Source organism: Talpa occidentalis, unplaced genomic scaffold, assembly GCF_014898055.3.
Source record: "Talpa occidentalis isolate TD23 unplaced genomic scaffold, MPIMG_talOcc4v2.1 talOcc4.13, whole genome shotgun sequence".
NCBI lineage: Eukaryota > Metazoa > Chordata > Mammalia > Eulipotyphla > Talpidae > Talpa > Talpa occidentalis.
This window is the reverse complement of record NW_023601322.1, coordinates 45,036,293-45,058,690: the sequence shown is the minus strand read 5'-3', so window position 1 is coordinate 45,058,690 and position 22,398 is coordinate 45,036,293.

Below are 22,398 nucleotides of genomic sequence, written 5' to 3'. Positions count from 1 at the left end.
ACAGTACTCTTCAAAATTCTTGAGGTCATCTAAAACAAGGAAATTTTGAGAAACTGCCATAGTCAAGAGTAGCTTAAGGAGATTTGACAAATAAATGTAATATGACATCCTGGATGGCATCCCGGGATACAAAGAGACAGTAGATAAAAATTAAAGATTTCTGAATAAATATGAACTTCAGTTAATAAAATACCAATATTAATTCAGTTGTTATTACTAATATAACACACTAACACAAGATGTTGACAATAAAGGGAACCATATATTTTATGGAAACTATGCTATCTTCACTTTTTTAATAATTTATTTTTTATTTATATCTTTTACATCATTATGTAGTCCCTATAAAATTCCTACCACCTATTCACCCATGAGCACAATAATTCCTTGTGCTCTTTCTCCTGGTTTGATCCCTTCTCTTCCCCTCTCTCATAGGATGTCTCTTATTTATAGTTACCTGCTAGTTTTTGTTTTTTTATTATTATTATTGTTGTTGTTATTTTTTTCCTGATCCCTTATTTGGTTCCCCTATAGTCCTCCTATAAGTGAACCATTCAATATTTTTCTTTTTCCTTTTGGCTTATTTCACTGAGCATGATCCCTTCTAGATCCACCCATATTGCTGTAGAGATGAGAGCCTTAATAAATTGCTTAAACTCCCTGAAGCTCTTGTTTTCTCATCTGAAATATGGGGGAAAATATCCCCCTGTGTTTTTTTAAATAAAGTTACAAAGCCAATTTTTACATTGACAGAAAAAAAATGTGAAGATATGAGGTTTGTAACTTTATTAAAAAAACACAGGGGGTTATTTCCCCCCATATTTCAGATGAGAAAACAAGAGCTTCAGAGAGTTTAAGTCATTTATTAAGGCTTTCATCTCTCCATGGATTAAGGTTGTTCTGGAGGGACAAACACCCCCATACCTAAGCTGGAGAACATCCTTATTCAGAGAAGAATAGTCAGCTTTTGAAGAAGGTTGCTACTAGCCTACTCACTGAAAAAGAGGCACTACCAACTCTTTTTTTCTTCTTTTTTTAAAGATTTATTTATTTTATTTATACAAGCACTGGGTACAGTCAGAAGTGCAGGAGGGTGAGAGAATTCACCAGAGCCAGAGCAGGGAGCAGAACAGGCAGAAGGACTGAAGTGCACTGCTGAGGGGAGCAGCGGGCAAGACAGGAGAGGTCTGTCGCACCATGTGGGACCCTCGCCGGCAGCAGGGGATCAAACCGGCGCTGCAGAGGCTGTGGGCAGCTTCGCATCCTAGCGCTCAACTGCTGTGCCACCAAGGGAGGCCCACATTACCAATTCTTATATATTACCAACTAAAGTAGATATAGGAGAATTCAGGTTGATGGAATATGATGGGGTCTTCTATAAACATGAAGTAGTTTTGGTAAAGCATGACTCTTTAGACACATAGTTTTCTTCTAATGCAAAGGACAGTTTTTTTCTTTTAATACAAAGGCACAGATAACAGATTTAGGATTCAAGACTATGTAGAGCCTGTTTTGACATACTGGATTGTAGACCAGATCATGCCTACTGTCTGTTTTTGTGCAGATTTTATTGTCCATACCCATTTATTTCTATATTTTTTCTGAGTGTTTTGTGCCATAGTAACAACATTCAGTATTTGTGATAGAGTCTAAAATATCTATAGTAGATTAATTTTAGTAGAACAAAATTGCTGGGATTAAATAGAAAGATTTTTAGATAGGAAAGCCTTCTGTCTTCTGTGTCAAATTGTCTACTGTAAGGAGTGATGAATCTCCATTTTGTCAAGATATTGCTGGTTTGTGGGATCATTTGTACTCTGGGAACTGGTGCTGTCTACTATATAGTTACTGGAATGTTCTGTTCTCCCCACTTGGGCAGTTTCCCCTAAAATGATGCTAGATTAAGGTTCTTTTGAGATTCTTTCCAGTTTAAGTTCTGGTTTTGGAAAAATGTATAGTGTAGCAATGTGAAATTATAGCACACTGTTGAAAGAGTGGTTAACCAATCTACATAAACTTCATATTTAATGCACTTTTCTGGGGGAGAAAAGAGCACTCTTTATTCAAATTAGGGTGTCATTTAAGTGTTGAAGTATCTCTTTCAAAATAATTTTTATTGAGAAATAAAACAAAGGGTCATTATTTATTTGAATAAAGCCAAATAAATTACAAACCCTAGAAATCTGACTCTAGTACTGAGACTAGCAGAAGAAGCTGGGGGTGGGGAACAGTGGGTAGGAGGGAGTTTGGGGAGAGCAAAATGGGGAGGGAACTCAATGGACTATCAATGGGCTATGGGTGTCTTGGTTGTGTGCTGAAGGGGGTGATCCCATGCCTCGAAATCATAAACAATGTTGTAAACCAATGTTACCTCAATTAAAGAAAATATACTACAAAGAATAGACAAAAATACATGAACTCCAAAAAAGCTCTTTTATAGATAATAGATTATAATTTATGTGTAAGATCTCCATGTATCACCATAGAGAGATAAATTCTAATACTTTACTACCAGTTCCATTAACTTCCACTCACTGGAGAGGCCAACAGTGCTGTGCAGATATGTAAGAACATCTTTTAACAGGATGATACATTTATAGCAATGCTTAGTTATTGAGGAACTCCCACGATGTCAGCTAAATTCAACCCAGTCCAATTGATGCACATTAGATATATTAAGCCCACATTTCCCAAATTAGGAAACATTCTGCTTCCTAAATTGTCAAAGCAAAAATGGAAAGTTCAAACATCAGCCACATTATGGCAAAGCATAACTAATGGGAATGCTTCATTAGTGAAAAAATTCTCACTGTTTAGAAGGACAGTAGAAAAATACAGTAAGAAACACAAGATTTAAAGGGGAAAAATAATTCCCTAAGCTTTCATGCTCATGTAATAGGATTTTAATATGGAAAATTTGACTGAGTCATCAACATGTACAAATAATTCCAAAATGAAGAGTCAGAGCAAGTGTAAAATTTCAGAGGAAGCATTCAAGAATGTGTTTCATGATGCTTTGACATTGTACATGTAGTAAGGGCATAAACAAATAGGCCACTTTAAAATTGACAGAGAATTTAGTGATTGAGGTTGAAAAAGGAACTGTTGGTTCATTGAGACAGTAGAATGATGGTTGCCAGTGGTGGTTTGGAGGAATGGGAAATTCTTGTTTAATAAGTGCAGAGTTTTGTTTGGTATAATAAAAAAAAAAGTTGTCAAAATAGGTAGTAGTGGGCCTCCCCGGTGGCGCAGCGGTTGAGCGCTGGGTTGCGAAGCTGCCTGCAGCCTCGGCAGCGCTGGTTCGATCCCCAGCTGCTCCCCGGCCACCAGAGGAGGGTCCACACGGCGCGCAGACCTCTCCTGCCACCCGCTGCTCCCCTCAGCAGTGTACTTTGGTCCTTCTGCCTGCTCTGCTCCCCGCTCTGGCTCTGGTGAATTCTCTCACCCTCCCGCGCTTTTGTCTGTACCCAGTGCTTGTATAAATAAGTAAATAAATCTTTAAAAAAAAAAATAGGTAGTAGTGATGGTTACACAGGAAATGAATTTAGTTAATACCACTGAATTGTATATTTAACAATGGTTAAAATGGCATATTTCATGTTATGTATATTTCGCTAAAATTAAAAAAAAAAAGAAAGCAATCATAGTGCTATGACTTCCACCCTCAAAAAGAAAAGAAAAGTGGGGTGCCTCCATGGTGGCACAAGGGATTAAGACGCAACCTATGAAGCCATCCACAGCCACTGTAGCACAAGTTTGATCCCCTGCCAGGGAGCTACTCACATGGCACAGCAGACCTCTCCTGACTCACCTGCTGCTCCCCTCAGCAGTGTATTTCAGTCGATCTGCTTGTTCGGTTTCCTACTCTGTCTCTGTGAATCCTCTCACCCCCTACAACTCTGGCCTGTACCCCAATTCTTGTATATATAAATAAATCTTTTAAAAAAAAGAGAAGTGGGGGATTATTTTCCTCACCTTCAGCACAGTGGGAAGATATTCAAAGGGACTCTTTCAGCTTAGTTGGTATTCATCCCCTTCCTCTCATCCCCACACATTGGGGCATTTGAGGATATGATGCCAGATTTATGCTTGAGAGAGTTAAACAGTCTTTGGAAATAAGAAATTTGCATGAGAGTAAATATTGTCAACTGCAATGGAGATAAACATTAATGAATCTTGCATGGAATGTAGAAAAATTGCAACTCATATATTAATGATTGAAGTATAAATTCACAGTCACTTTGAAAAATCATTTGGTAACATGTATAAAAACTGAGCATATGGTTTTCAATAATTCATAAATTCCACTCCTAGGTATATATCTAACAGAACCAAGTTTGAAGTCACCAAATGACATACAATTCATAGCAGTTCTATTCATAATAGCCCTCAAGCAGAGATAATAAAAAAGCAATTTGCAGTAGTAGATAAGTAAAAAATTATGATATCTTACAGAAACATATCACAATGACATCAATTAACTGTTACCATATACAACACCATGAATAAATCCCTCCCCAAAAATGTTGAGCAAAAGAAGCCAGCTATAAAGAAGTATTTACTGTAAGAATTCTTTTAATATTTACTTCTCATTCTTTTAATATCTGTGGAAACTATAAGTTTTTCTTCTAGTTTTATCTTTTCTTATTGAGGTAATTGTTTTACATCTTTACTTCCTTTGTTTAGTTTCTCATTATTCCACACATAAGTGATACCATCTCATATTTGTGATTCTCCTTCTGACTTATTTTGCTTAGCATAATCTCCTCCAACTGTATCCATATTGCTGCAAGTGGCAAGTTTGATAGCTGAGTATTATTCCATCATGTTTATGCACCATATCTTTCTGGTCCACTCATCTATATATGGGCACTTGGGTTATTCCATAGCTTAGTTATTATAAATGGTTCTACAGTGAACAGGGGAGTGCATATTTCCTTTTGAATTAGTGCTTTTGTACTCTTCAGATAGATACCGAGAAGTGGAATTTCTGGGTCATATGGCAGATCCATTTCAATTTTTTTTTGAGAAACCTCCATACTGTTCCCTAAAGGGGCTGGACCAGACTGTAATCCCACCAACAGTGTAAGAGGGTTCCTTTCTATTTACATCCTTGCCAACATTTCTTTCTGGTCTTTTGATATGGGCCATTCTTACAGGTGTTTCTAATCCTATTTATATTTGAGTTTTCTCCCTCTTTTTATTTGTTAGTCTAGCTATATAGAGGTTTTTCTATTTTGTTTGTTTTTTCAAAGAATCAACTTTTGATTTCATTTATCTTTTGGACTCTTTTTTAAATTTCTATTGTATTTATCCCTACTCAAATTTTTATTATTTTCTTTCTTTTATTGCCTTTGGTTTTGTTTGTTCTTTTTCCTTGAAGTAAGAGATTATGTTATGTATCTGAGTTTTTTTGTTTGCTTCTAGAGGTCAGTCTTTATTGCTATATACTCTTATTACGATATGCTCTTATTACTGCTTTTGTTCTGGAAGGCTGTGTCCTCATTGTCATTTGTCTGAAAATATTTTTTGATTTCTTTTTTGATTTCCTGATTAACTTAATAGTTATTCAATAGTGTGTTCTTTAGTCATCACACATTAGAGGCTTTTTCTGCCTTTGTTGTGTGTGTATGTGTGTGAGCGTGTGTGTGTGTGTGGGGGGGGTTAATTTCTACTTTGATACCTATGTGGTCAGAAAAGATGCTTGGTATGATTTCTGTGTCTTTGAATTTGTTGACACTTGTCTTGTGACGTGATATGTGATCAATCCTGGAAAATGTCCCATGTGCCCTTGAGAAAAATGTGTATTTGGCTTTTTGGGGGTGTAGTGTTAATGCCATGTGATCCAGGTTATTTGTTTATAGCTGTTATGTCCTTATTTATTTTCTGTCTAGTTGATTGTCCACTGCTAAAAAAGTGTATTGAAGTCTCCAGCCATGAATGTGTTTATCCCAATGTTTATTTTCAAATGTATTAGTGGTTGCTTTATATATTTTGATGCTCCTTTGTTTGGTGAGTAGATATTGATGAATGTTATGTTTTCCTGATGTACGGATCCTTTAATTATCATGTAGTGTCCATCCCTATCTTTTGTTTTCTTTTTCAGCTGGAAATATGTATTATCTGATTAAGTATGACTATCCCAGCCTTCCTTTGGGTCCAATTAACTTGTAGGATTATTTTTTAATCCTTTAGTCTGAGTTTATGTTTATCTTTGGCGCTCAAGTACATTTCCTGGAGACAGTAGAAAGTTGGATTGAGTTCTCTTAATAATCCAGCTAGACACTCTGTGCGTTTTAATTGGTGAGTACAGCCAGTTTACATTTATAGTAATTATTGATATATGAAAGTTTGCTGCCATTTTCCCATAATATTGTTATTTTGTTTCTTTGTTCAGTCTTTTGTATGTTCAGATAGTCAGTTTATTTCAAGAGTTCCTTTCATAATTTCTTGGAGGGTGTTCTTTGTGGTGTAGTATTTCCCTGAGGACCCAGGCTGTCGCCCATGTTTTTTCATGTCCCCATTTGCTTTCTAAAAATTTAGGAGTGTAGAGCTTCTCCATTTCAGTAGATGGCAGTGCATGTCAGGGAGAACTAATCAGTAGCTGTGTCTTCAGTGAGTGGCAGTAGGTCCTGTTGATGGGGAGACTGCTATTATGGGTTCACCCTCAGGTGGCTTCTTGGAGGCTGCTTGATGTCAATAGTGTGTCTGTTGGAGCAAGTCTGCCCTCATACTCTTTCTGGGAGCTGGCTGGGGTCACATTGCTGTTGGTGAGCTTCTGGGTTCCGCTGGTGACTTTACCCTGCACTTGTCCAGGACCTTACTGGTTGCCTGTGCTGCTACTGCTGTCACCAGGGGCTTCTGTTGCACCCTCTCATTTTTTCTTGATATGAAAAAAATGTAAGCCTTCTTTCTTTTTATGTGTGCATGGCCAATCTAATTGTAGCATTTTTTATTTTACTGGTCTTAAAAAGACCCAGATATTGGATTCTTTCATTTTTTTCTCTTTTTTGTTCATTTACATTTCTATTCATGTTTGATCTGCAATTCATGTTTTATTTTCCTTTTGATACTTTGAGTTAGATTTAATCTTCTCTCTTCACCCATCTTTTAAATGTAGTTTAGATAATTGATTAAAGAGTTTCTTCCATAATATACACATTTATTGCTATGAACTTCTGCCTCAGCATGGCATTAGCTGCATTCCACAAATTTTGATATGTTGTATTTTCATTTTGATTCAATTCAAAATATTTTCTATTTCCATTGTGACTTCCACTATGGCATAATTATTTATAAATTTTTTGAATTCCAAATACTGGGAACTTTTCAGTTGCTGATTTCTAGTTTGAGTCCATATGATCAGAGAATGCACTTTGTGTGATTTCAATTTTTTTTTACTTACTTGAGGCTTGTTTTATGGTCTGTCTTGGGGAATGTACTGTATCTACTGGATATATTTTAAAAATAGATTTCTTATTGATAGCATATAATTAGGTCTAATTTTTTTACCCAGTGTGACTAATTTCTCCATTTTTTGGGTATGTTTCTACCAAATTACAACTAATTTAATATTTGGCATGGATAGATTTACATTGATCATTTTGTTAATTGCTTTTTATTGCATAGTGGTCAAATGTGCATGAGACAGTAGACTGAAGATATTTTTTAAAATTTACTTTTTACATCATTGTTCATTTTAAAACAATATTTGCTTCCCCACCACCCACCTCAGGTATAGTCCCCACTGGATTTCCTTTACCAATGCACCCGTGCACCATCACCATAGTCCCCTGTGCATCTCCCTCCCTCTCTCTGATCCCTCTCTGATCCCTCCTCCTCCTCTTCAGTATGTCTCTGATTTATAATTGTCTTTTTTGTTGTTGTTGTGCTTTGTATTGTTATTATTTTTTTACATCAATGTCTTATTTGGTTCTCCTATATTTCTCCTGTAAGTGAAACAATCCGATATTTTTCTTTTTCCTTCTGACTTATTTCATTGAGCATAATTCCTTCCAGCTCCATCCATGTTGCTGCGAATGGCATGAGTTTATCTTTTTTTGATTGCTGAGTAGTGTATATATAGATACTATTATGTATATATACCACAGAGCTACCTAATTCTGTAGTAAACAGATACTGCATTTGTTTTTGGGTATGAGTTTATCTTTTTTTGATTGCTGAATAATATTGTATTGTGCATATATACCACATCTGATACTGAAGATATTTGTGCCTAGTGATGGCAATCCTTCTTCTGCTAGACTCTTTGTATCTATAGTCAAGGTGTGGGTTTGTTTGTGCTATGATTATCTTTAGTATATCATCAGCTTCAAATTCCTTTTGTGTTACTTTGTCCTTAAGGTGGGGGCTATGATGCTAGATGGTTTTGCATCAATATTTCTGCCCCATTCTTGGATCTTCTCTGTTCACCTACACTTTGGAATCGTCTCATTGTTTACACTAAGAAGTCATGATAGGAGAGAGCACAGACAATTGCATACCAGGTGGTGAGAATAATTGGGAAACATTTTGGAGGCTGTCTATCATAAAACTTTTGTTGACTGATGGAGGGGAAATTTTTGATACCTTGAATTTCTACTTTAATTCCAGCTAATACTTCATAAATAGCCAAATTAGGATTTTAATCAAGATGTATAATGATCTTTCAAATAGCAGTTTTTGAAGATTATTGAAACTTTATGCTTCTAATTTAGTGGTATTACTGCTTTAATTCTTCCTTGTTTGCCCACATTTTCAGATGATGAATGGAAAAATGGATTAAATTACTAGAGAATTTTTGCTTATAATTTGATGGCTTGTATCACAGGTATTTCTGCTGTATATCCTGAGATACTTCAGGGGCTCATAGTTGTTAATTGAAACTATTACCCTCTATAGTTATTTAACTCTATATTTACTGAGGCATTGTGCTAGAGGGCCCAAATGGATTTTCTACCAGTTTAATTGACTCTAGGGTTGTTTCTCACTCCTAGACTATCATTTGCAAAATTTTCTTTTTTTCCCCCTGGAGCAGGAATGAGAAGCTTGCTTATTAAATTTGTCATTTACTATGTTAAATTTGTCATTTCCAGTCTATTTCTTTTTAAAAATATTTATTTATTTATGCATATAAGAACTGGGGTACCGGCCAGAGGTGTGGGAGTGGTGATGAGAGGATTCACCAGAGACAGAGTGGGGAACAGAACAGGCAGACTGACTGAAATGCACTGCTGAGGGGAGCAGCAGGCAAGACAGGAGAGGTCTGCTGTGCCATGTGGATAGCTTCCTGGCTGGCCAGGAATCGAACTCATGCTGCAGAGGCTGTGGATAGCTTCACAGTGCTGTGCTTAACCCCTTGGCCACCAAGGAGGCCCTCCAGTCTATTTCTTAAAGTTCCTTTTCCCTCAAACTATTCATTCTATTTGCTTTGTTTTGCCTTACTATTGATATAAGAAATTTGCTTCTATGTACCCACTAATACAGTTATTACAGAGAAATAAATTTCAGACAACAAAATTTAAAGATTATATTAGAAATTCATGAAATTATAATCCCAAAACCTTTTTCTTATAAGTCTTGGAGATGACTGTCAATTGACATTGTAGGTCAATCAAAATTAATTTTTTTTAAATTTAAATTTTCAAATTTTTTATTTTTTAAAGATTTTTATTTATTTATTATTTATACATGCACTGGGTATAGTCAGAAGTGCAGGAGGGTGAGAGAATTCACCAGAGCTAGAGTGGGGAACAGAACAGGCAGGCTGATGAGGAAGTACACTGCTGAGGGGAGCAGCGGGCGTGGCAGGAGAGGTCTGCACGCCATGTGGGACCCTCGCTGGTTGCTGGGGATCAAACCGGCGCTGCAGAGGCTGCGGACAGCTTCACAGCCTAGCGCTCAACTGCTGTGCCACCAGGGGAGGCCCAACCAAAATTAATTTTGAGTTTCATAATGAGCTGCTAATGGTGGATTCAAAGTTCTGAATAGTTTCTGCTGAGGACCATTAACAGGGTTTGCTACTTACCCTTAGCAATCCCTCTGGTACATCTCAGTGAAGATGGTACCTCAATTTTACCTGACTTCCTTTGTTGTGCAGTTATGTATTTCTTTAACATTTACTGACAGTTTGGTTTTTTTTTTGGCCTAGCCATCTGGGCCCTTCTAGGGAAAAGTCAATCCCAGGACATATACAAACTCTTGCTTCTCTCATGCAGTTGTCCAAAAATATTTTCACAGTAGTTGTTTACCCCAAATCCAATATGTTTACTCATTCATTCACACATTTATTCATCCATCGTTGAATATGCATTTATTATGTGTCAAGTACCTTCCTATATGAAATAGGGTTTGGCATGTCGGTGGTTCAAAAGCAAAAAATAATATGGCACCCATGCTAGAGGAGACCTCACTTTGTTTTAGATCTTTTTCTCCTTCATCTTTCTCACAAGTGAAATCCCCAAAATAATCCATTTTATTAAGTAGTTAATCTTGTGTGTTCTTAATAAAATAAAAGCCAGTCTGTGACATAGTAGAGGAAATATCAAATTAGGTTGATAGATTTATATATAGATTTCTCAGAGGTAGTAAAAATCTGATCTGGACTTTGCAGGAAATGATAACATGGGAAGCAAAATTTATATTTATCTCCTCATTAGAAGAATTTGTTCTTTTTAAGATAAACAAAACAGAAATGTTTTCAAACTTTCAAAGCAAAGATGAACAGAAACACAAGGGGCGGAAAGGAAAAGGACCTGTCCTGGAGACAGGACAGCTTTGCAGCGCTGAACTCAAGATATGAAGTGGTAGAGTATGGATTGTATCTCACCTCTCCCAATTGTTCAGCCTGAAGTAGTTTTGCTGATGCTTCCTATTTGCTTCTGCTCTTTAAAATAGTCAATAGAGAACAAACCCCGAACTATAAAGACTTAATTCATTGTCCCAAATGTGCCAGATGTTAGATGAGATGCAAAGATGAATGACATTCCTTATCATCATGGCGCTTGTAGTCTGGAGGGGAAGTTAGACATGTGAAAGCCTAATTATATGATAGGGGAGTGAAGTATCATTAATTAAGGAGAAGAAAGAAAGGAGAGGTGAGGGTTTCTTTCTATGCAGACTCCAGGAACATTTTTTGAAATTAATAATATTAGAGTTGAAAACTAAACAGTCTCTAAAAAGCAACTTTTGCTTACTTTCTTCCAGAAAAATGATGTGGCAAGGACTTTGCAGTTCTCCATAACTTGACTGGCTCAGCTAGAAAGACTCTCAAATTGTCCTCCTGGGCACGTGCCTAGTAATGAGCTTGGAGACCTGAGCCAAGTTGTTATAACAGTTACTTCACACTGTCATCCGCATAGTAATTAGAAGCTATCCTTTGCTCTATCTGGCATGGCTGGGTCTTGTATATCAAATATGTCGAACTTTTCTAAGGACTGTGAAATAAGATGGGAGGAAACCATTACAGTCAGTAATACATTTTGGATATCCAGAGCTCAAGTGTCCTTTTATTCTCCTTCCTCTCTCTCCTCTCCCCCTCCCTGTTTTCTTTCTTTGTACAAACATTTTTTAAAAATTTATAATATTTTATAATAAAGATTTATCAGGATTAAGTGATCGTTCAAGAACATTGAAATGATAAATATGCTTTGTCGATAAGTCTCTATTTTTACTTGATGTTTTGGTCAGTTAGTAAGTAAAATTATTGCTGTTATTGTAGTTAACCTTCTTGAACTCAGATTTCCTCATTAAAAAAACTATTATTAATTGAATTATAGTAGAAAAGTTGAGGGTCTAATATTGGAAGAGACTCATCTTAAGAAGTCACAAACTTTATTCTCCTGCTTTTCAATAGTTCACAGTTAAATGATTCTAGTGCTTTCCATTTATGATGAGCAAATACCACATATCTAAGTTTTGGTAGAAATATGAACTACTTATTTTTCTCTTCACTATTAATAAATAGTACCAATATCATATTTAGGTAACATGCAAACTATTTAGATTTTTCTTCACAAATGTTGAAATACAGCTTCAGTACCCAATTTTGCCTACTGTTCCCATGTATTAGAATTTGTGTGAAGCACGTGGGTATAAACAATAGTAATATAGAGTGAATGAACATGTGGCTCCCACAATCTGAATGCCCAAAATGACTTGGTGAGAATGTGTAGGAATGTCTCCCCATACCCACAGTTTTCTCCAGCCGCTTCCAGGGACTGAATGCTCACTCCAAGAGACAGCCACAAGGCTCCATGCAGCAGCTCATTTCTGTTGTGTCTAATAGAAATCTCAGCTCTGTCCAACAGAAATATGATGTGAACTACATATGTATAATTGCAATTTTCAGTAGCATCATTAGAAAGAAAATAATAAATAGGTGAAATTAATTTCAATATGTTTTACTCAATATATCCAAAAATTATCATCAGAACATATGCATAAAATTATTAATGATTTTAGGAATCTTCTTTTTTATTTTACTGAGTCTTTGAAATGTATTTACAAAGCTGTGTATTTTACACAGGTAGAATATCTCAATTCTGACCAGCCACTTTGTAAGTCCTATGCTCAGAGTATAAGGAGTATGAGAACTCAGTAAGGCCTGAGTGATGGTCTTAGTGTCAGGATTGATGACTGGAGGGTGACAAATGATGGTAATAAGTTTCCTGTGCCTTCTCTGCTTCTACTTTTTGTACAGTAAATTCAGCCAAACTGGGCATGGCTGATTCTAGCTTCTTATGAATTTCTTGTCTTTTCAGCTTTAAATTCCCCCATGTCTGTCTTCCCAAAGTCAGTGGCACTGGAATTTGGTAGATTTGGGTTGAACAACTTACAAATGTGATCTCAGTCAAGTCATAGATGGTGTGACCTGGGTTTGTATATTTTTCCTGTGGCAGTTTCCTTGTCTGTAAAATAGAGCTAATATTAGTGCTCTCTCCTTTGAAGAGTTGAGATTAGCTATCATATTCAATAGATGAAAAACACATAGCACAGTGCCAAGTATATGGTACATGTTCAGCTAATAAGAATTGTTATTATAGCAAGTTTAAGAAAGTTATGTCACAAACAGGTTTTTATGCTGGTGGTTGGCAGCATTGGCTTAGAGTAATTTTCAGTGGCAGGTTGTTATAAATTTTATTGAAAGAGAGTTATACCTAAGAGAGGCTCCCAATTTTATCAGACAAGGCCTCCTTTTTATAGCAAATATTTTATAACATTGTCCTTTACTATTCTAAATGACAGTGCTTAGGTGATATATAAAATATAAAAAACATAAGCTAAACTTTTTCAAAAATCAATATAATGTTCTATGTGATATGATGTAAAAGGAAAAGTCAAGGAAATACATTCATAATAAAATGTGCATCCTAATCCACAAATATATAGGCATTCCCACTCAAGAAGCCATAGAGAAATAGTCAGACAATGTTCCCCATACATAGGATCATTGTGAGTGGGTCAGCCCCAAGGTAGACTGATGGAGTTTATTCAAATACCAGAAGTGGCACACTTAACAATGGCATGAATTTATGAAATAATGAGAGCTCTTATATACCTTCCAACAAATTAACATTTTTCTTTACATTTTTCTTTATTTTACTTTGTAGTCATATCCCTGCACAATTCTGTTTATATTAAACTTTGCAAAAATGGGCTTCCCCAGTGGTGCAGCATTTGAGCACTGGGCTGTGAAGCTGCTCTCAGCCTCTGCAGCGCTGGTTAAATCCCAGGCCACCAGGCGAGGGTCCCACATGGCGCGCAGACCTCTCCTGCCACCCACTGCTCCCTTCAGCAGTGTACTTTGTCACTCTGTGTTCTGCTCTCCTCTCTGGCTCTGGTGAATTCTCTCACCCTCCCACACCTCTGACTGTACCCAGTGCTTATATAAATAAATAAATAAATAAATAAATAAATTAATTAATTAATTAAAAAACTGTACAAAAATACTTTTTATTTAAATGTGAAATAGCAATAGAATTTAGACTCAGAAACTTGAAAACAGATTTTCACTTATGGTAATTTTTCTCTGGAATATGCAACAATTTTTCATTGTGCAAGAATATTCTTGACCTTGTAGGTCATAGAGAATTCTTCTCCCCCACCCCATCTTTATCACTAAATACTAATAATTTGCTCTGACTTTTCAAAAACATCCCCACACAATTCTAAAACGTCTGTTAGAAAAGGAACAACCCCAGTTGCTAAAAAGAAACTTCTCCAGAGAGGAAATGCAAATGGCCAACAGGCATATGAAAAAATGTTCAACATCACTTGTAATCAAGGAAATGCAAATCAAAACTACAATGAGATACCATCTTACACCAGTGAGAATGGCACATATTAAAAAAACTAGCAACAACAAATGTTGGCGAGGTTGTGGAGAAAAAGGAACTCTCCTGCACTGCTGGTGGGAGTACAAACTGGTCCAACCACTATGGAGAGGTGTGTGGAGATTTCTTGATCTACTAAAGATAGAGCTTCCATATGATCCAGCAATTCCACCCCTAGTTATTTACCCAAATGACACAGAAACATAATTACCAAAGGGCACCTGCATCCCTATGTTTATAGCAGCACTATTTACAATAGCTAAGCTTTGGAAACAACCCAAATGCCCAAAAACAGATGACTAGATCAAGAAGATGTGGTACAAATACACAATGGAATATTACTCAGCATTCAAAAAAAATAAACACATGCAGTTTGCAGCAACATGGATGGCACTGGAAGGGATCATGCTCAGCGAAATAAGTCAGAAAGAAAAAGAAAAATACCGGATGGTCTCACTCATAGCAGGAATTTAGAAAACGTAAATAAGGGACCAGGAAAAAGGCTAACTAATATGAAGTAAAAATCAACAAACAACTATAAACCAGAGACACACTACGGGGGGGGGGGGAAGAAGGGCGGGGAGAGGAAAGATTATGGTCAAAATAAGGGGGGGATGCAATTGTATGGGGAATATAATCGAGATGAAAATACATACATTGTGCAAAAATGAAAAATGATGTAAGTATTATATAAAATAAAATATTAAAAAAAAAACAAAAAACAAAAAACAGAAAACCATTGCTATCTCCAGAAGTTTCACTATCCCTTATTTTTAGAAAGATCTCCATGGTATTTGAGGGAGCCTGAGAAGGCAGCAGTGATCCATTCTAGGAGCTGTACTAGGCACTATGGATTCCCTCTCTTTACACTAAATTAAATAACAACCCTTTACCTGGGTAGTAGAGGAAGTGGAAAAGAAGTGGAATTTTTGCTCAAGTCAAACACCAGTATTATTTCAAGGAGTGTTTGTAGAGCCAAAGTGACTCCACACGGTGTCCAGGTATAAGTGCCAACCTCCCTGCAGCCTCAGCCAGATTTTCACCTCCACAGAGACAGGGGCGGGTGCTGGCAATGGGGGATTGTGATGGTCTAGCTGACACACCGTTGCTATTGGAACAGATCCAATATGAAAAGATTGGAAAGAATTTAGTTTGAAATTTCAGTAAGAGAGCGACGCTCAGGGTGGTGAATTAAAGAGAGAAAAAGGGAGTTGTGTGTGGTCAGGTTGTTCCAACCCCTGGGTGACAACTACAAGTAATGGCACTTTAATCTCCTGAGGGAATGATGAGGATTATAACTTGGATTCAGAGAAAAAAGAAAGTTCAGAAGTTATCTATTTGGATTAGCATTTCTAACCTAATCCTTTCAATTTACCCAAGGCTCTGGTCTGTCAAGGAGGGTGAATGTAGGTTAGGGTAGGTGAGTTTATATCTGTGCTGCTGAGCATCTCAGGAGAGGAGGGAATATTAAGCACAATTGGCCAGATCAATCATATTAGGCAAATCCCACTGCTGTGTTTCAGAATTAATTACCAGAGCAGAAAACTTATCAGCCACCCCAGTTACAGGGAATATCACTCTTAGAATGGATGTCCTGAAAAATTGTATGAAGGAAGATAAAAGAAAATCTGTTAGAAAATACGGTATCATTGAGATTGAGCCAATATAAGTTTAAATTGTTTGGTACCATTCTATATAGATTGTGTGAGCCAGGAAAATGCATTGACTATCGTTAAGACAGGCTGCAGGCTGTATGAGAGATCACAAGGTCAGTGAACAGAAGGAATTTCAAAGAAAAATTTTAAATGCCATTATTCTCATCTGTAAATGTAGAGGTTGATACCCTTTGGTACTGTGAAGAACAGTTGTGAGGAAAACATTCTTTTAAAAATGCCTATTCATTTTATAGTTCTATAATATTGAGGTTTAATTTACCATTTATGATAATTTTCTCAATTTTATTTTCAGATCTGTATAGCTTAATTTGGTCAGATTTTTAAAGCAGGGATGTACATCAGAAACTTCTGGCAAGGTTTTAAAAATATAGATTTTGGGCATTGACCCTAAGCCCCTGACTTTTAAGAAGTGAGGCCTGAAAATCTGTATTTTCAAAAGTTCTAAAAACCCCTTAGATAGCTCTAGTGTAGCATTAGCTTTGAAAACATGCTATAGATGACATTCTTTTCAAAGCCTAGCACAATTTTCTTTCACATGGAGGACTATAGATTTCTTTGTCTCCTGATCTCTTGATACATTTCCAAATAAGAAAAAAATTAAAAGCCAGGGTATTTTTTTAAAAAGAAAAGATCATGCCATTCTTCTGCCTAAAACTTTGCAATGACTTCCAGTGACACTTGAAATAAAAGCCGTGTCCCAAATGTTCGTGTTTAAGTTAACATCTCCAATGTCTTTTACCTCTCTCTTGCTCTTTACTTATTTGTCTTTTGTTCTATTCCTTGGCTACAACAATCTTCATGTTCTTTTTTTGCTCTTTCTTTTCTTTCTACCTACATCACAGATTACCGAGATTTTTGCAATTGTTGGATCCTTGTTTAGATTTAGCTCAATGTCAGTTTCTCAGAAAGAACCCCAACCTGGTTAGCCCCACTTGCCACTCATTAACATATCACTTTATTTGATTTTCTTTATAGCATTTATTATTATCTGACATATCTTATGTATTTGTATATTATAATAACACCCTCAGCTATAATATTAAATATCACTTTGCACTAAGTCTAAGGCTCTAATGTGCCAGCACACTGTAGATGTTGAGTGTGTATCCAAAAGTTAGATGGAAGAAAGCAGCTCATAAAATGTCACATGAAGAACAGTGCCTCCCTGGTGGCACAGGCTGTTGAGCACAGCACTATGAAGCTGTTTGCAGCCTCTGCAGTGCGGATTTGATCCCAGCAGGATCGGGAGATACTCACATGGTGCAGCAGACCTCTCCTGTCTCGCCCCCTGCTCCTCTCAGCAGTGTATTTCAGTCAGTCTGCCTGTTCTGTTCCCTGCTCTGTCTCTGGTGAATCCTCTCACCTTCCAGCACATCTGGCCTGTACCCTGGTTCTTGTATAAATAAGTAAATCTTAAAAAAAAAAGAATAGCAAGTTTTAACCCTGAAAAGACAGTGATTTAAGTGTCTTGCCATCCAACAGTCTAGTATCCAAAGATTCACTATGAAAAAAAAATCCATCATACACTTTATATTAGAGGCATTAATGTTTTCATGGGTTGGAGAAAGCATAATTAAATAAATTGAATCTAATAGTATCTTTTCTTTAGGGAATAATAGCAGAGTTAAGATTTGGAGGTTAGTTTTTCTCTTAAAATTCTTTTACTGGAGAACAATCACCTTATTCCATTATGGGCAAAATAGAGCAAGAAGAGGCTAATAATAGGGGGCATTGTGAATTTTGTCTCAAAGAAAACAGTGTAACAAGAGGTAAAACAAGAGATTTTCAAACTTCTGCAATTCTTCGGCTACAGATTCTAACAGAAGAGCAATATCACTGAAGTAAATTAAACCTCGGACTAATCTCATTACCTAGTGCTACAGGTTTTCAGAAGCCACTTCAAATAATCTTGTCTAGAAATTACCGTGTTGTTAAAGATGATAATAAAGGGATGTCACTTTTTTTAAATTTATAAGGCTTGCATAAACTTCTCCAGGCTAGTAACTCTTTAAATTACAGTAAATCACTTAACTATTTCCCCAGAGTTTCAGCAGATTAACCTCAATGACCCAGTCTTTGTTATTGAAATAATATGAAGAAGAGTATAGGTGTGCTGATGTACTCAAAGATCTTTTAAATAATCTGTACTGTATTAATCTGTACTATATTAATAGTAAATTACATATAATGAAATTATTAAAAAAACAAACTACAAAGCAACCTCAAAATAACTTAGAGCTTTTCAAGTAATAATGGCAAAGTTAAAATAAATTCAAGTTTTAACAAAAAAGCAGTATCAAGTAAGCAATAGTATATAAAACATTTTAACGAAAGTTTAGTTTATGTCACTGGTTAAATTCAGTTTCAAAATTTGAAACTATAGAAGTACCAATTTTCTGTACTCTTTCTCCAAGTTTATTCCTCTTTTCTCAATAGCCATCTGATATCTAAAACCAATATTTGACATGAAGATAAATAGATTATATAGGTAGAGCTATTCTACAGTAGCAGGGATTATTATTACGCTATTCACCACCAGTGGCATAAACTTCAGAGAGTATTTTCAGTTTCAATCTTTTAGTAAGCTTTAATTTCAGTTCTTTAGTTTTTATTTTTTATTCTGCAATATTTTGTGTGTGTGTGTGCGTACTAGTTTCCATTTAAAATACGTAAGTAGAACCTCATTACTTAATCCTTTACATTGTAGAATTTGCATCTCACCATCTATCTTGAAATTAATGCCTCAAATGCCTGAATCAGTTATGGACTCTCGGTATTTCCCTCCCCACATACATGCTTATTTTGAGTTAAAAATGGTACTGGGTTTTCTGGGCACTTACTTTAATCACAGAAAGGCTCTCTTTCATTTAATGTGGCATGTATCAACAGGTCCACACCATCATTACTTAGTATTAGAACAAGAGTTCAAAGCAAGGTCTCATGACAGTCCATAATCAATACATGTCACTATCATCTGCCTTGTAGAATGATACATCTACTTTTTACTAAACTATCACTAACAATATCAAATGAGAGCAGAGCAAGGCTTAGACATCATTGTGGGTCTGTCTTAAAGAAGCCTGAACCGGAAATGCAAATCAAAACTACCATGAGATACCATCTCACACCAGTGAGAATGGCACATATTAAAAAAACTAGCAACAACAAATGTTGGCGAGGATGTGGAGAAAAAGGAACTCTTCTGCACTGTTGGTGGGAGTGCAAACTGGTCCAACCACTATGGAGAGCTGTGTGGAGATTTCTGGACCTACTAAACATAGAGCTTCCATATGATCCAGCAATTCCACTCCTAGGTATTTACCCAAAGGACACAGAAACATTAATTCCAAAGAGCACCTGCACCCCTATGTTTATAGCAGCACTGTTTACAATAGCTAAGCTTTGGAAACAACCCAAATGCCCAAAAATAGATGACTGGATCAAGAAGATGTGGTACATATATACCATGGAATATTACTCAGCATTCAAAAAAGATAAACACATGCAATTTGCAGCAACATGGATGGCGCTGGAAGGGATCATGCTCAGCGAAATAAGCCAAAAAGAAAAAGAAAAATACCGGATGGTCTCACTCATAGCAGGAATCTAGAAAACTTAAATAAGGGACCAGGAAAATGAATATAAGAAAGTGAAAATCAAAATCAACAAAAAACTATGAACCAGAGACCCTTTTTGGGGGGTGGGGGGCGGGAGGGGAAGGATTGGGGTCAGAATGGGGCGTTTGCAATTGTATGGGGGAATATAAAAATAAAATTTAATATTAAAAAAAAAAAAAAGAAGCCTGAACCAAGAGGCAATTTTTCCAAAACCATCATAAAAATTAATGTGGTTTGAAACCTGGTTCATAATATTTTGATTCCTTTTAAATGAAGTTGTATTTTAAGTAACCATTAAGCAGAGTTGATATTTAAAAAAAAATATATATATATATATCATTTTTCTTCCGTGTCCTTATATTCTCCTAAGAGAGACAGGCATTAACACATAGCTAGCTGTGTAATTGGCAAGAACACTGACATCTTTTGGTAGGTTGAGGGCCAGCAGGAAAGGTGTTTCATCAGGAGTAGGACACTAAGAAAGCCATCTGTGTGGTTTGTTCTCTAACTTCTCTCCCGATAACCATATTACCTATCCATTGGAGGAGCTGGCAACAACATCTGTTATTCCACTTTGGAAGTGAAGTAAAAATAATGAATTTGTTGGTTCTGTTAATTCATTATATTTAACATCATTCCACTCTACTAAGGTCCTGGATTTCACACAAAATTGTACCTACCAGATAAAACTTGACGGAAAATAAAAAATAAGTTGCAAGGAAGATATGGATATGGTGGCTTTCCTCTGATATTATGGATTGCTCTAACTCCTAGTCTTCTGAGGAGAGTATGACTTTGGGGCAACTGTGATGAGAACACCATCTAGCCACTGGAATTTTTCAGAGTGGGATTCAAATGTTTCATCCTGGAAAATCTGAGGAAACCTTGCTTTTCCATCTCTGAGGTGCTGGACAAATATGGTTCTCTGTCGCAACTGAAATTATTTTAAATGAACATTTTCTTGCTTTAAAAATTGAAGAGATTAAAAATAGGCTCTGTATATGGATTATGTAGCTTCTTATTACAACAAGAAAGAAATGAATGGTTTATTTTGCTATTTGTAAATAGTATTTGGAACCAAAAATTAAGAGAAGTTAACTAACTAAAACATTTGCATTTGACAACAGATATTTCCAGAAATGTTTGATAGTACTTAAAATTTTCTGAGGCTTTTTTTAAAGTTTATTTTTAAAGAAAGTACTTTTTTCTTATATCATTGTTAATTTTTGGGCAATATTTGATTTCCCCCCTCAGATGTAGTCCCCATAGTTGTCCCGCCACCACAGCACCTGGGATCCATCACCACAGTCCCTTGTGCTCTTCTCACCCTTGGTTTTGACCTCTACCCCCTTCTCTCCTGGATGTGAGGCAAATATTTTACATTCATTGTCTAATTTAATTTGTTATTTACAAAAACCACAATGGGTTGGTGCTTTATTTATTTTGTCTATGTGGAAATGGAGTCTGAACAGAACACATTTTAGCCATTTAATCATTAGCAAGAGTACCTGGAGGACTGATCCCGCTATGGATATACAGCAGGTGACCATTTTATGGCTCGATATGACCATTTTATGGCTTGAGAGTTTGGAATTTAAGAGCATGAACTCTGGAGTCACCAGATACCTTATATCAATTCCAATTCTAGTACTTATTAACTCTGAACCTAGTTAATTTACTTATGCATTTCTCAATTTCCCCATCTGAATGTAGGGTTAAAAAATAATCCCTCAAACACTTATTATTTATTATTATTAGGGGATGTAGTGTTTTATTCATTCTAAATGGAGCTTGTGAGCAGTAACCAAAAATTTAAATTAAAAAATCAAGTGTCAGCGGTATCAAAGCAATCTTTGCTAACAGCGAGCTCTTCACTAAGCATTTCCAAAATATATATATATATTTTTAAATTTAGCTGAATTATAAATTGCATCATATCAAACATCCCTTTTTACTATGGTTAAATGTCAGGGAAAAGTAAATAGAAGAATATTTTTAACCAATAAAAAAAGACAAAAATTCTTCCCTCCACAGAACTTAAATCTAGTTGAGGCTATACATAATTGCATTTTACAGTAAATTAAATATCTAAAAGCAATTGTGGATTTGTATTTTCACAAAGATTTCTGAATGGATAGTTCTTGAAAACGCAAAAATCTAATTTATTACTCAAGCCTTTTCTTGAATTCCTACTAATTTTTGATAGTTTTTTTTCTATATTTATCATATTTCTCATAGGATGAGTTTCTTGTAGGTGCCTCCTAGTATCTTCATGTAAATAAACATCTCTTACAGTAGTCTTACAGGTAAGAGAGTCTTACAGTAGTCTTACAGTAGTCTTTTACAGTGGTTTTACTACTTTCCCTTCTGTAATATCTGAATGGTAGGATAAACAGAATGTCAAAGTAAGGAAATTATAATTGATTCAAAAGAACACTTGTACCCCTATGTTTATTGCAGCACTATTTATAATAGGTAAAACCTAGAAACAACTCAAATGACCAAAAATAGATGACTGGATCAAGAAGAGGTAGTATATATACACAATGGAACATACTCAGCAATCAAAAAAAGATAAACTCATGCCATTTGTAGCAACATGGATGGAGCTAGAAGGAATTATGCTCAGTGAAATAAGTCAGAGGAAAAAGAAAAATATCAGATGGTTTCACTTATGGGAGGAATATAGGGGAACCAAATAAGACATCAGTGTAAAAAAATAATAACAGTACACAACACAACAAAAACAGACCATTATAAATCAGAGACATC